This window comes from Aethalodelphis obliquidens, unplaced genomic scaffold (assembly GCF_003676395.1).
Source record: "Aethalodelphis obliquidens isolate GAN/ISIS:26980383/991018 unplaced genomic scaffold, ASM367639v1 scaffold51, whole genome shotgun sequence".
NCBI classification, from domain to species: domain Eukaryota; kingdom Metazoa; phylum Chordata; class Mammalia; order Artiodactyla; family Delphinidae; genus Aethalodelphis; species Aethalodelphis obliquidens.
In genome coordinates, this window is record NW_020837995.1 from 58,917 (window position 1) to 68,510 (window position 9,594).

Below are 9,594 nucleotides of genomic sequence, written 5' to 3' on the forward strand. Positions count from 1 at the left end.
AAAAAAAAAAAAAAAAAAAATGTGGCACATATATGCAATGGAATATTACTCAGCCATAAAAAGAAACAAAATCGAGTTATTTGTAGTGAGGTGGATGGACCTAGAGTCTGTCATACAGAGTGAAGTAAGTCAGAAAGAGAAAAACAAATACCGTATGCTGACACATATTTGAAATCTAAAAAAAAAAAAAAAAAAGGTTCTGAAGGACCTAAGGACAGGACAGGAATAAAGACACAGACATAGAGAATGGACTTGAGGATATGGGGAGGGGGAAGGGTAAGCTGGGACGAAGTGAGAGAGTGGCATGGACATATATACACTACCACATGTAAAATAGATAGCTAGTGGGAAGCAGCCGCATAGCACAGGGAGATCAGCCTGGTGGTTTGTGACTACCTAGAGGGGTGGGATAGGGAGGGTGGGAGGGAGGGACACGCAAGAGGGAGGAGATATGGGGATATACGTATATACGTATAGCTGATTCACTTTGTTATAAAGCAGAAATTAACACACCATTGTAAAACAATTATACTCAAATAGATGTTTGTTATATATATATATATATATATATATATATATATATATATATATGTGAGAAGGAGCAGGTACTAAATGCTAAACACTTTCGTAGGCGTTGCTCCTGCATGTTATGTCTTTGCATCCTCTTCCTTTTGCCGCTAAGTCACTCATAAATCTCGCGTCTTGGAGGTAATTTGGTATTTCTACCACCAGGTGGAGGTGTCCCACTGCTCTTCACTTACTATCAAAGAGATGTTCTTAAGAATTTTGGGGGTGGGGGCAGGGGTCAGGTTCTTTGGTTCCACTAGTTATACAAATAAGCACTTGCCTTCACGCCCAAGAGCGAAAAGAATTTGAAGAGTGAGCATAAAAGGTCAGGCAGTGGCTGCCTCTTCCTCTCTTTTTGTTTTCTTAGTCCTTTGGTTTCCATGGGGATCTGTGTTTGAGCAGCAACTCTGAATCCATTTACTGCCCCTCAAGGCTTGGGGCTGAGCCCAGAGACTGGCTGTGAAGAACAGCAGGAGCTGGAATGGGTGGAAAGGAGGAGATTTATTTGGTAAATTTGGATAGCAAAAGACGAAGACAGGTATAGAAGGAGGAGTGATGAGGTGAACCTTGGAATGGAGTGCACAGAGGAATGTGAAAGGCAAATAATGTTATAGTTCAAATAAAATTTGGGGACATTAAAGTCTTTTCCAAAACTCTTCAATTGTCTTCTTACCATAGACCATTTCAGGACACACTCTGGGCCCTTTATAATACCAGGTCCTCTCCTACCCCTATCCAAAAACATCAGTAGACCTGTGTCAGAACCTGCCTGGGGTCCTGATATGTCCTCCTGTTCCAAAAGCACTCTGGAGCAAGAGATGAGAAGTCCAAGGAAAGACCATCCACTGTATTCCCCAGGTATGGTATAGTGCCTGACACATGGTAAACTCTCAGTAAAATATTTGTTGAATGGATGAATAAATAAGAGCAATGAGAAGAGGATAGCTTTGGGAATTCCCTGGTGATCCAGTGGTTAGGACTGCGCTCTCACTGCCGAGGTCCTGGGTTTGATCCCTGGTCGGGGAACTAAGATCCAAGCCGCGTGGCATGGCCAAAAAAAAAGTATAGAGGAATAATTTTTTTTTAATATGATAGCTTTAGCTTTAACTAATTTTACTTAATTCTAGCGTGAGAAAAGACAAACTAGAGACAAAGAAAAAATGTTGTCTTGTCATCAAAATCATGAGGATGTGAATGTGTTGATTCACAGATCAATTCATTCAAAGATCGATTAGGGGGTTTTGTTGCTTTTCTGCTTAATAAGAGGTTTTTTCATATTTGCATTACTAATAGCCCCTGTTTCTAAGAGTATTTGCATTTCCATCAGTTTGGGCCACTGTTCAGTATCCATTCACAGATAGCAGTTGATCTACATATGAACAGCGCTCTACCTGATGATAGAATCAAGTTTTCCCCCTTAATCGCTTACTTTCCAACCCCACCTTTCCACCTCACTTTCTCTCCCATTATCCTGTTTAATTACCACTCTCTATAATTATCTAATTTATTAACTTGCATTTTTATTGCTCGTCACCTCCCACAGCTAACAAGCTCCTTGCTGCTTTCCTCACAGAGCCTTCTATTCTAAATTTTAGAGTCTAAATACTCAAGTCTTACCTTTTTTTGAAAACTCCATTTTAAGTGAATTCTTCATGATGCTCCTTTAATCTATTCAACCTCCTGCCCTCCACTTGGAAGTGACCTTTCCTTTCTCTGAATGAGTACACATTTGATCTGCATTTCTCTGCACACTCACCACTTGGCATAATAATATTGCCATCAAATGTAGTGAGCTTGAAAGACTGGCCAGGCACTGGGCCAGATGCTTTAACTGTTTTGTTAAATCTCCACCACAATCCTATCAAGTAGACACTATTAATCTCGTTTTTATTTTATTTTATTTTGGCCGTGCCACATGTCTTGCAGGATCTTAGTTCCCAGACCAGGGATTGAACCCAGGCCCTCGTCAGTGAAAGCACCGAGCCCTAACCACTGGACCCCTAGGGAATTCCTTTAACCTCATTTTTATATGATGAAACCAAGGCTCAGAGAAGTTAAGTAAAATGCCCCCAAATCATGCAGCTGATTGGTGGTAAAGACAATTTAAACCCAGAAAGTCACAGCCAGAATCCATATAGTCTTTGAGCACAGACTTTGTTGTAAGGAAAATGTGTTAGAGCCTCAGCTCCATAATTCACGGCGGCATGACCCTCAGCAATTTACTAACCTCTCTAAACCTCAATTTCCTAGTTGGTAAAATGGGGATAATAATGTCTGCCTCACATAGCCTTGTCAAAAAGAAGTGGCCCGGGCTTCCCTGGTGGCGCAGTGGTTGAGAGTCCATCTGCCGATGCAGGGGATGTGGGTTCGTGCCCCGGTCCAGGAAGATCTCACATGCTGCGGAGCGGCTAGGCCCGTGAGCCATGGCCACTGAGCCTGTGCGTCCGGAGTCTGTGCTCCGCAACGGGAGAGGCCACAACAGCGAGAGGCCTATATAAAAAGAAGTGGCCCATAAAGAGTAGCTATAGCTATTAGCATTACCTGCTTACCTGTTTCACCTCCCATACCTAGTTAACACTCCTTCCAGAAGGATCTGTTTTTATCCTCTTTGCATTTGTGACATCTAGCACAGTGTTTTATATATCGTAACTAAACACCACGGACATATGTTTCATAGAGGGATGGGGGGAGGGAGGGAAGAATGGATGAATTGATTGATAATTTATTGCTGGTGACAGTCAGTCCAAGTCAACTCTCCTTTCTTCTTCCCCTGGAACTTTATGCATACTCTATGAAATTTCTTCACATTGTATTATATATACATATGTGTGTGTGTGTATACTTTTTTTTTTTTTTTTTTTTTGGCTGCGCTGCACGGCTTGCAGGACCAGGGATTGAACCCAGGCCCCGGAAGTCCAGAAGTGAAAGTGTGAAGTCCTAACCACTGGACCAGCAGGGTACTCCCTGTACTGTATTATGTTTTCTTGTTTAACATTTCCCTGCTTGTCAAGGAGAGGCAGGTCCATGTCTCATTTACCTTTGTCACCATAGTATCTCAGTTCTGTTTTTCGTCTCTTAATATGAGCATGCATGCGATTCTATGTTGAGAAGTGCATATTTTTAAAATTCTACTTGCTCCTTAAATGCAGGTCTGGTGAGTGAAATATGAAATGCATTTGATAAATGTTTGTTGAGAGTATAACTAGTTGGAAGGCCTAGCTTGGTTCTTATGTCCCAAAAGAAGGAAAGAATTTCTCTGGCTTGGGCTGGGGTTTAAATCCTGAGGTGATTCTGTCATCTGGAGATACAGAATCATGAACCTGTAAGCTGCTTTGGGTTTTTTTGTTTTTGTTTTCAATTCTACTCCTTTTTTTTTTTTTAATTTATTTTTGGCTGCATTTGGGTCTTCGTTGCTGCACGCAGCCTTTCTCTAGTTGCAGCAACCAGGGACTACTCTTGGTCGTGATGTGAGGGTTTCTCATTGCGGTGGCTTCTCTTGCTGCGGAACATGGGCTGTAGGCACGCAGGCTTCAGTAGTTGTGGCTCGCGGGCTCTAGAGCACAGGCTCAGTAGTTGTGGCGCATGGGCTTAGTTGCTCCGCGGCATGTGGGATCTTCCCGGACTAGGGATCGAACCCGTGTCCCCTACATTGGCATGTGGATTCTTAACCACTGCACCACCAGGGAAATCCCCTGCTTTGGTTTTTGACTGGACTTAACTTCTAGAGGTCACAAAGATCGGCAGGCCTGAAGATTGTTGGTTAATTTTAATATTTTAACTTAATTTAAAATTTAAATGAAATTTCAATATGCAAATTCAATTATAATCACATTAAGGTCTGTGGAAGAAAGGGAGAAACAACAACTTAAGGAATGTAGCCGGAATGCAGTTCATCCCACTCTAGCAGTCCATTCAGTGAGCACACAGTGAGTCTCTCGGGTCTCCTGTCCCTCTCTAATATAAGCACAAGTATGATTCTATATTGATACTTTTTATTCTACCTATCCCCTAAATGCAGGCCTTCTACATCCTTTGATACTCAGTCAAAGAAATGATCCTCTGTTCCAATACCAGAGCGAAACAGTCTCTGGTGCATTCCTTCCTCAGGGATGTTCAACTTTGCCTCCAGATGATTTTGTCTTAACTAGTGCCTTTAGAAACTGACTCTCATGGATCTATTTTTGCAGGACCCTGTGGAGAGCTGTTGCAACAGACACACTTTGTTGATTCACGTAGATAGTCACATGTAAAGCACAGAGGTTAAAGCCACGTGTTGTGTTAAAGTCATCTGGTCTAACCTTATCACTACACATGAGGAAACTTAAGTCTGGACAGAGAAAGGTGATTTTCCCAAGTTGATTTGACTGGGAAGTGGCAGAGTCTACTAGAACCCAAATCAATGATTTCCCCACTAAAAATGGAAATACGCGTTATATTTCAATATAAGCTCCTGCGGGGTAGAAGGGACATGAGGTTATATTCACATACCTCATTCCCAGCTAGCATAGAGTGATACCCAATGAATATCAAAGAATGGCCAAACTATGATTTCATATAAATGTGCTTTTTTTTTTTTTTCCGCCACTTCTGCACAGCTTACAGGAGTTTAGTTCCCTGAACAGGGATCAAACCTTGGCCCCGGAAGTGAAAGCACCGAGTCCTAACCACTGAACCACCAGGGAATTCCCTAAATGTGCTTTTTATTTTGAAAATTATATATTTTTAATGCTCTTATTTTAAACAAATCTTACGTTTAGAAGGGATTTCATCTTACTCTAATGGTATGGCACTTTTTCTTTTGTTTTCTAAGATTTTAGAGTATGTAATGTGTTTGTTTTTTTTTTTTTTTTTTTTGCGGTACACGGGCCTCTCACTGTTGTGGCCTCTCCCTCTCCCGTTGCGGAGCACAGGCTCCGGACGCGCAGGCTCAGTGGCCATGGCTCACGGGCCCAGCCGCTCCGCGGCATGTGGGATCTTCCCGGACCGGGGCACGAACCCGTGTCCCCTGCATCGGCAGGCGGACCCTCAACCACTGCGCCACCAGGGAAGCCCTGTAATGTGATTTTATTGTTTATTTTCTAAGGTTACTTTTAGGTATCTTGTGGGGGGAGGGAAATGTTCCTTCTTCCATTTCAAGAAAAAAAGTTAATACTGGGATTTCAAGCTGACTGAATAAAGGACAGCTTAGAAATGGTGTGTAAGGATGGGGAGGTTTGCAGTATAAAGATGGGAGCAGGTGATGGAAAGAATAACTCCCCTTGAATAGCAAGCTTGTTTCTCCAAATTCTCCCTCTGTACCCTCTCTTTTCTTTCAGACTTTCATCCAGTTTTTTTTTGAAACATACATATATCCTGGTGACATTTATCCCTTGACCAAACGATGGGAACAGAAGTCACTGAACCATATAGGACAAGGAAATATCTAAACCTCATAGAGTAGAATTTGTTCATTACGTTTCTCCTCCATCATCGCCAATTTCTGCTCCAAATCCACTGATCCCCTTTCCTCGTCTTTGTATATACATTTTAAAACATATACCTTGGGCTTCCCTGGTGGCGCAGTGGTTGAGAGTCCGCCTGCCGATGCAGGGGACAGGGGTTCATGCCCCGGTCCGGGAAGATCCCACATGCCGCAGAGCGGCTGGGCCCGTGAGCCATGGCCACTGAGCCTGCGCGTCCAGAGCCTGTGCTCCGCAACGGGAGAGGCCACAGCAGTCAGAGGCCCGCGTACCGCAAAAAATAAATAAATAAAACATAAATGCCTTTATACCTCTCTCTGTATATATGTATATATACAGAGAGAGAACAGAGAGGGAGAGATACAGATTATATATATATATATATACACAGATATATAGATATAGATATCTGTATATATTAATCTACAGAGAGGGAGAGAGAGAGAGGAGAGATAGTATTCACAACATGTGTAGTAAATTCCTGAACTTCATATTAGATTCCATGGGATTAAGTGGATCATGGGGTCAAGAAATGTGCAATGCACGTTAAGATGGAGAAAGACTAGAGAATCAAACAGTATATGATTATTAAATAACATAAGTACTATATTGCCATTCAATAAAAATGCTTGATTGCAGGGAGGCACAGAATTCTCCACAATATACACCATGAATCTTTTTATTTTTTTTAACTGAAGTCTCGTTGATTTACAGTGTTGTGTTAGTTTCTGGCATACAGCAAAATGACTCAGACATATATATATGTGTGTGTACATATATATTCTTTTCCATTATGGTTTATGACAGGATATTAATATAGTTCCCTGTGCTGTACAGTAGGACCTAGTTGTTTATCTCTTTTGTATATAGTAGGTTGTATCTGCTAATTCCAGACTCCTAATTTATACCTTCCCCAACCCTCTTCCCCCTTTGGTAACCATAAGTTTGTTTTCCTGTCTGTGAGTCTATTTCTGTTTTGTAAGTTCATTTCCATTGTATTTTAGATTCCACATATAAGCAATATCATATGACATTTGTCTTTCTCTTTCTGACTTACTTCACTTAGTATGATAATCTCTAGGTCCATCCATGTTGCTGCAAATGGCATTATTTCATTCTTTTTTATGGCTGAGTAATATTCCATTGTATATATATACCGCATCTTTATCCATTCATCTGTTGATGGACATTTAGGTTGCTTCCATGTCTTGGCTATTGTAAATAGTGCTGCTATGAACGTGGGGGTGCATGTATCTTTTCGAATTAAGAGTTTTTGTCTTTTCTGGATGTATACCTGGGAGTGGGATTGCTGGATTATATGGTAACCCTATTTTTAGTTTTTGAAGGAACCTCCATACTGTTTTCCATAGTAGCTGCACCAATTTACATTCCCACCAACAGTGTAGGAGCTTTCCCTTTTTATGTTAACTTTTTTTTTTTTTTTTTTTTTTGTGGTACGCGGGCCTCTCACTGTTGTGGCCTCTCCCGTTGCAGAGCACAGGCTGCGGACACGCAGGCTCAGCAGCCATGGCTCACGGGCCCAGCCGCTCCGCGGCATGTGGGATCTTCCCAGACCGGGGCACGAACCCATGTCCCCTGCATTGGCAGGCGGACTCTCAACCACTGCGCCACCAGGGAAGCCCTATTTGTTAACTTTTTAATGATGGCCATTCTGACCACTGTGAGGTGATATCTCATTGTAGTTTTGACTTGCATTTCTCTAATAATTATTGATGTTGAGCATCTTTTCATGTTCCTGTTGGCCATCTGTATGACTTCTTTGGAGAAATGTCTATTTAGGTCTTCTGCCCATTTTGCAACTGGGTTGTTTGTTTTTTTGGTTATTGAGTTGTATAAGCTGTTTGTATCTTTTGGAAATTAAGCCCTCATCAGTCGTATCATTTGCAAATATTTCCTCCCGTTCCCTAGGCTGTCTTTTCATTTTGCTTATGGTTTCCTTTGCTGTGCAAAATCTTGTAAGTTTGATTAGGTCCCATTTGTTTATTTTTGATTTTATTTCTATTGCCTTGGGAGACTGACCTAAGAAAATATTGCTATGATTTATATCAGATAATGTTTTGCCTATGTTCTCTTCTAGGTACACCATTGCATCTTTAACTTCCATATTTGAGCCAGTGCTATTCACCTCAAACCCACAAAAGTCCAGTAAAGTCAATTATTTACAGCAACTCTTCCAGTTCTTAGCTCTCCTCTTTCTTTTACCTCATTTGCTATCAAGCCCCTTTGGACTAGCAAGTTGCCTTTTGGATTTCAGCTTCTCTTAGTTCTCCTCAAGTATTCTGGCTTTGATTTGCCCCATCAGCTCTTCTTACTTTGGACTATCTTCTACAGTAAGCTCGCTCTGATCAACTCCATGTCTTGGCTCATTTTGAGACCATAAGACAGTGCCAGGGTAAATGAGGAGCCACATCAGAAGTCCCTAAGAATCCTGGGATTACCCCAATTATGGATGATGAATAAAGGAGCAGCATAATTTGGAAATGGAAATAATGTGAAAAACAAACAAAAGGTTGAAGTCCAATTATCACCAAAAGATTGAAGTCCAATTGCAAAATAGCTGCATAATAATAAACTGGACAGTGTTTGTTTTATTTTCTATTGTGTACTAGGTACTTAGCACATAGTAGGTGCTTTAAAAATATTTGTTAAATGAATACACTCTACCAAGGGCAGATTTAAAGGATTTGCACTCAAAATATAATTAGGAATCCATTAGGCATGATCAAAAATTTTCTCAGTACTTAAATTAGTCACTGAATGATCCTGTTCCTGGGCACAGTCTCCAATGTGGGAAATGGATTATTATTTGATTGAAATAGTTTAAGGTACTTAGTTATCAGAATGGAATTGGCTCCTAAAATACAGTGGTCCCCACAAGAAAAAAGAGTTCATAAATTCTAGGGAAGATTGAGAAATTAATTTAAGATCTAGCTGTCAAATTTTTACTTTTGCTTGGATTCCCTCTCATTTTGCCTCTTCCCATTTATTCTCTAGTTCCACGGCCTAGTGCAAAGGGCAATTCCCTGAGATAAGATCTGGTTCTGGAAAAACTTTTGAAAAGTCTTTTAAGCTTTCTCGGTCTTAGTTTCTTTATCAGAAAAGTGAGATTTGGACATGATCCCCGTGGCCCCCTTCTAGCTCCAAAGTCCTTGGGAGTCACTTGTTCCTCTTCTTAAAGTTTCCTTCTGAAGGCTCTGACCATGTTTCTATTACAGGTTATCAGTTATTCATATTTTCTGACATACTTCAATCCCTTTGTTCTTATTCCTCCAAAGAGTTGCCTCTGTGACTTACCTCTTTCTTTCCCATGGCTCTGATTTGCTTTTCCTTCTGATGGCTTGGGGTTTAGTTGTTGTTGTTGCTGTTGTTTTGCCTTTGTCATCATGCTCCCTCCCCACCTTGCCCTCACTGCTTGTACCTCATTTGTTGATTTTCGTTCAAATGAACAACCTCAGGCTCCCCAGAACTTTAGCAAATTGTTCCTATAATTTCGTCCTTAAACACACACACACACACACACACACACACACACACACACACACACACA

General features: G+C 41.1%; 1 long non-coding RNA gene across 3 annotated transcripts in view; it reads right to left on the bottom strand.

Annotated features, from left to right (window-relative positions):
* The window catches only part of LOC113607918 (uncharacterized), a 68,804-nt gene that overhangs the window by 34,469 nt on the left and 24,741 nt on the right, over positions 1 to 9,594 (bottom strand). The window lies entirely within an intron of this gene.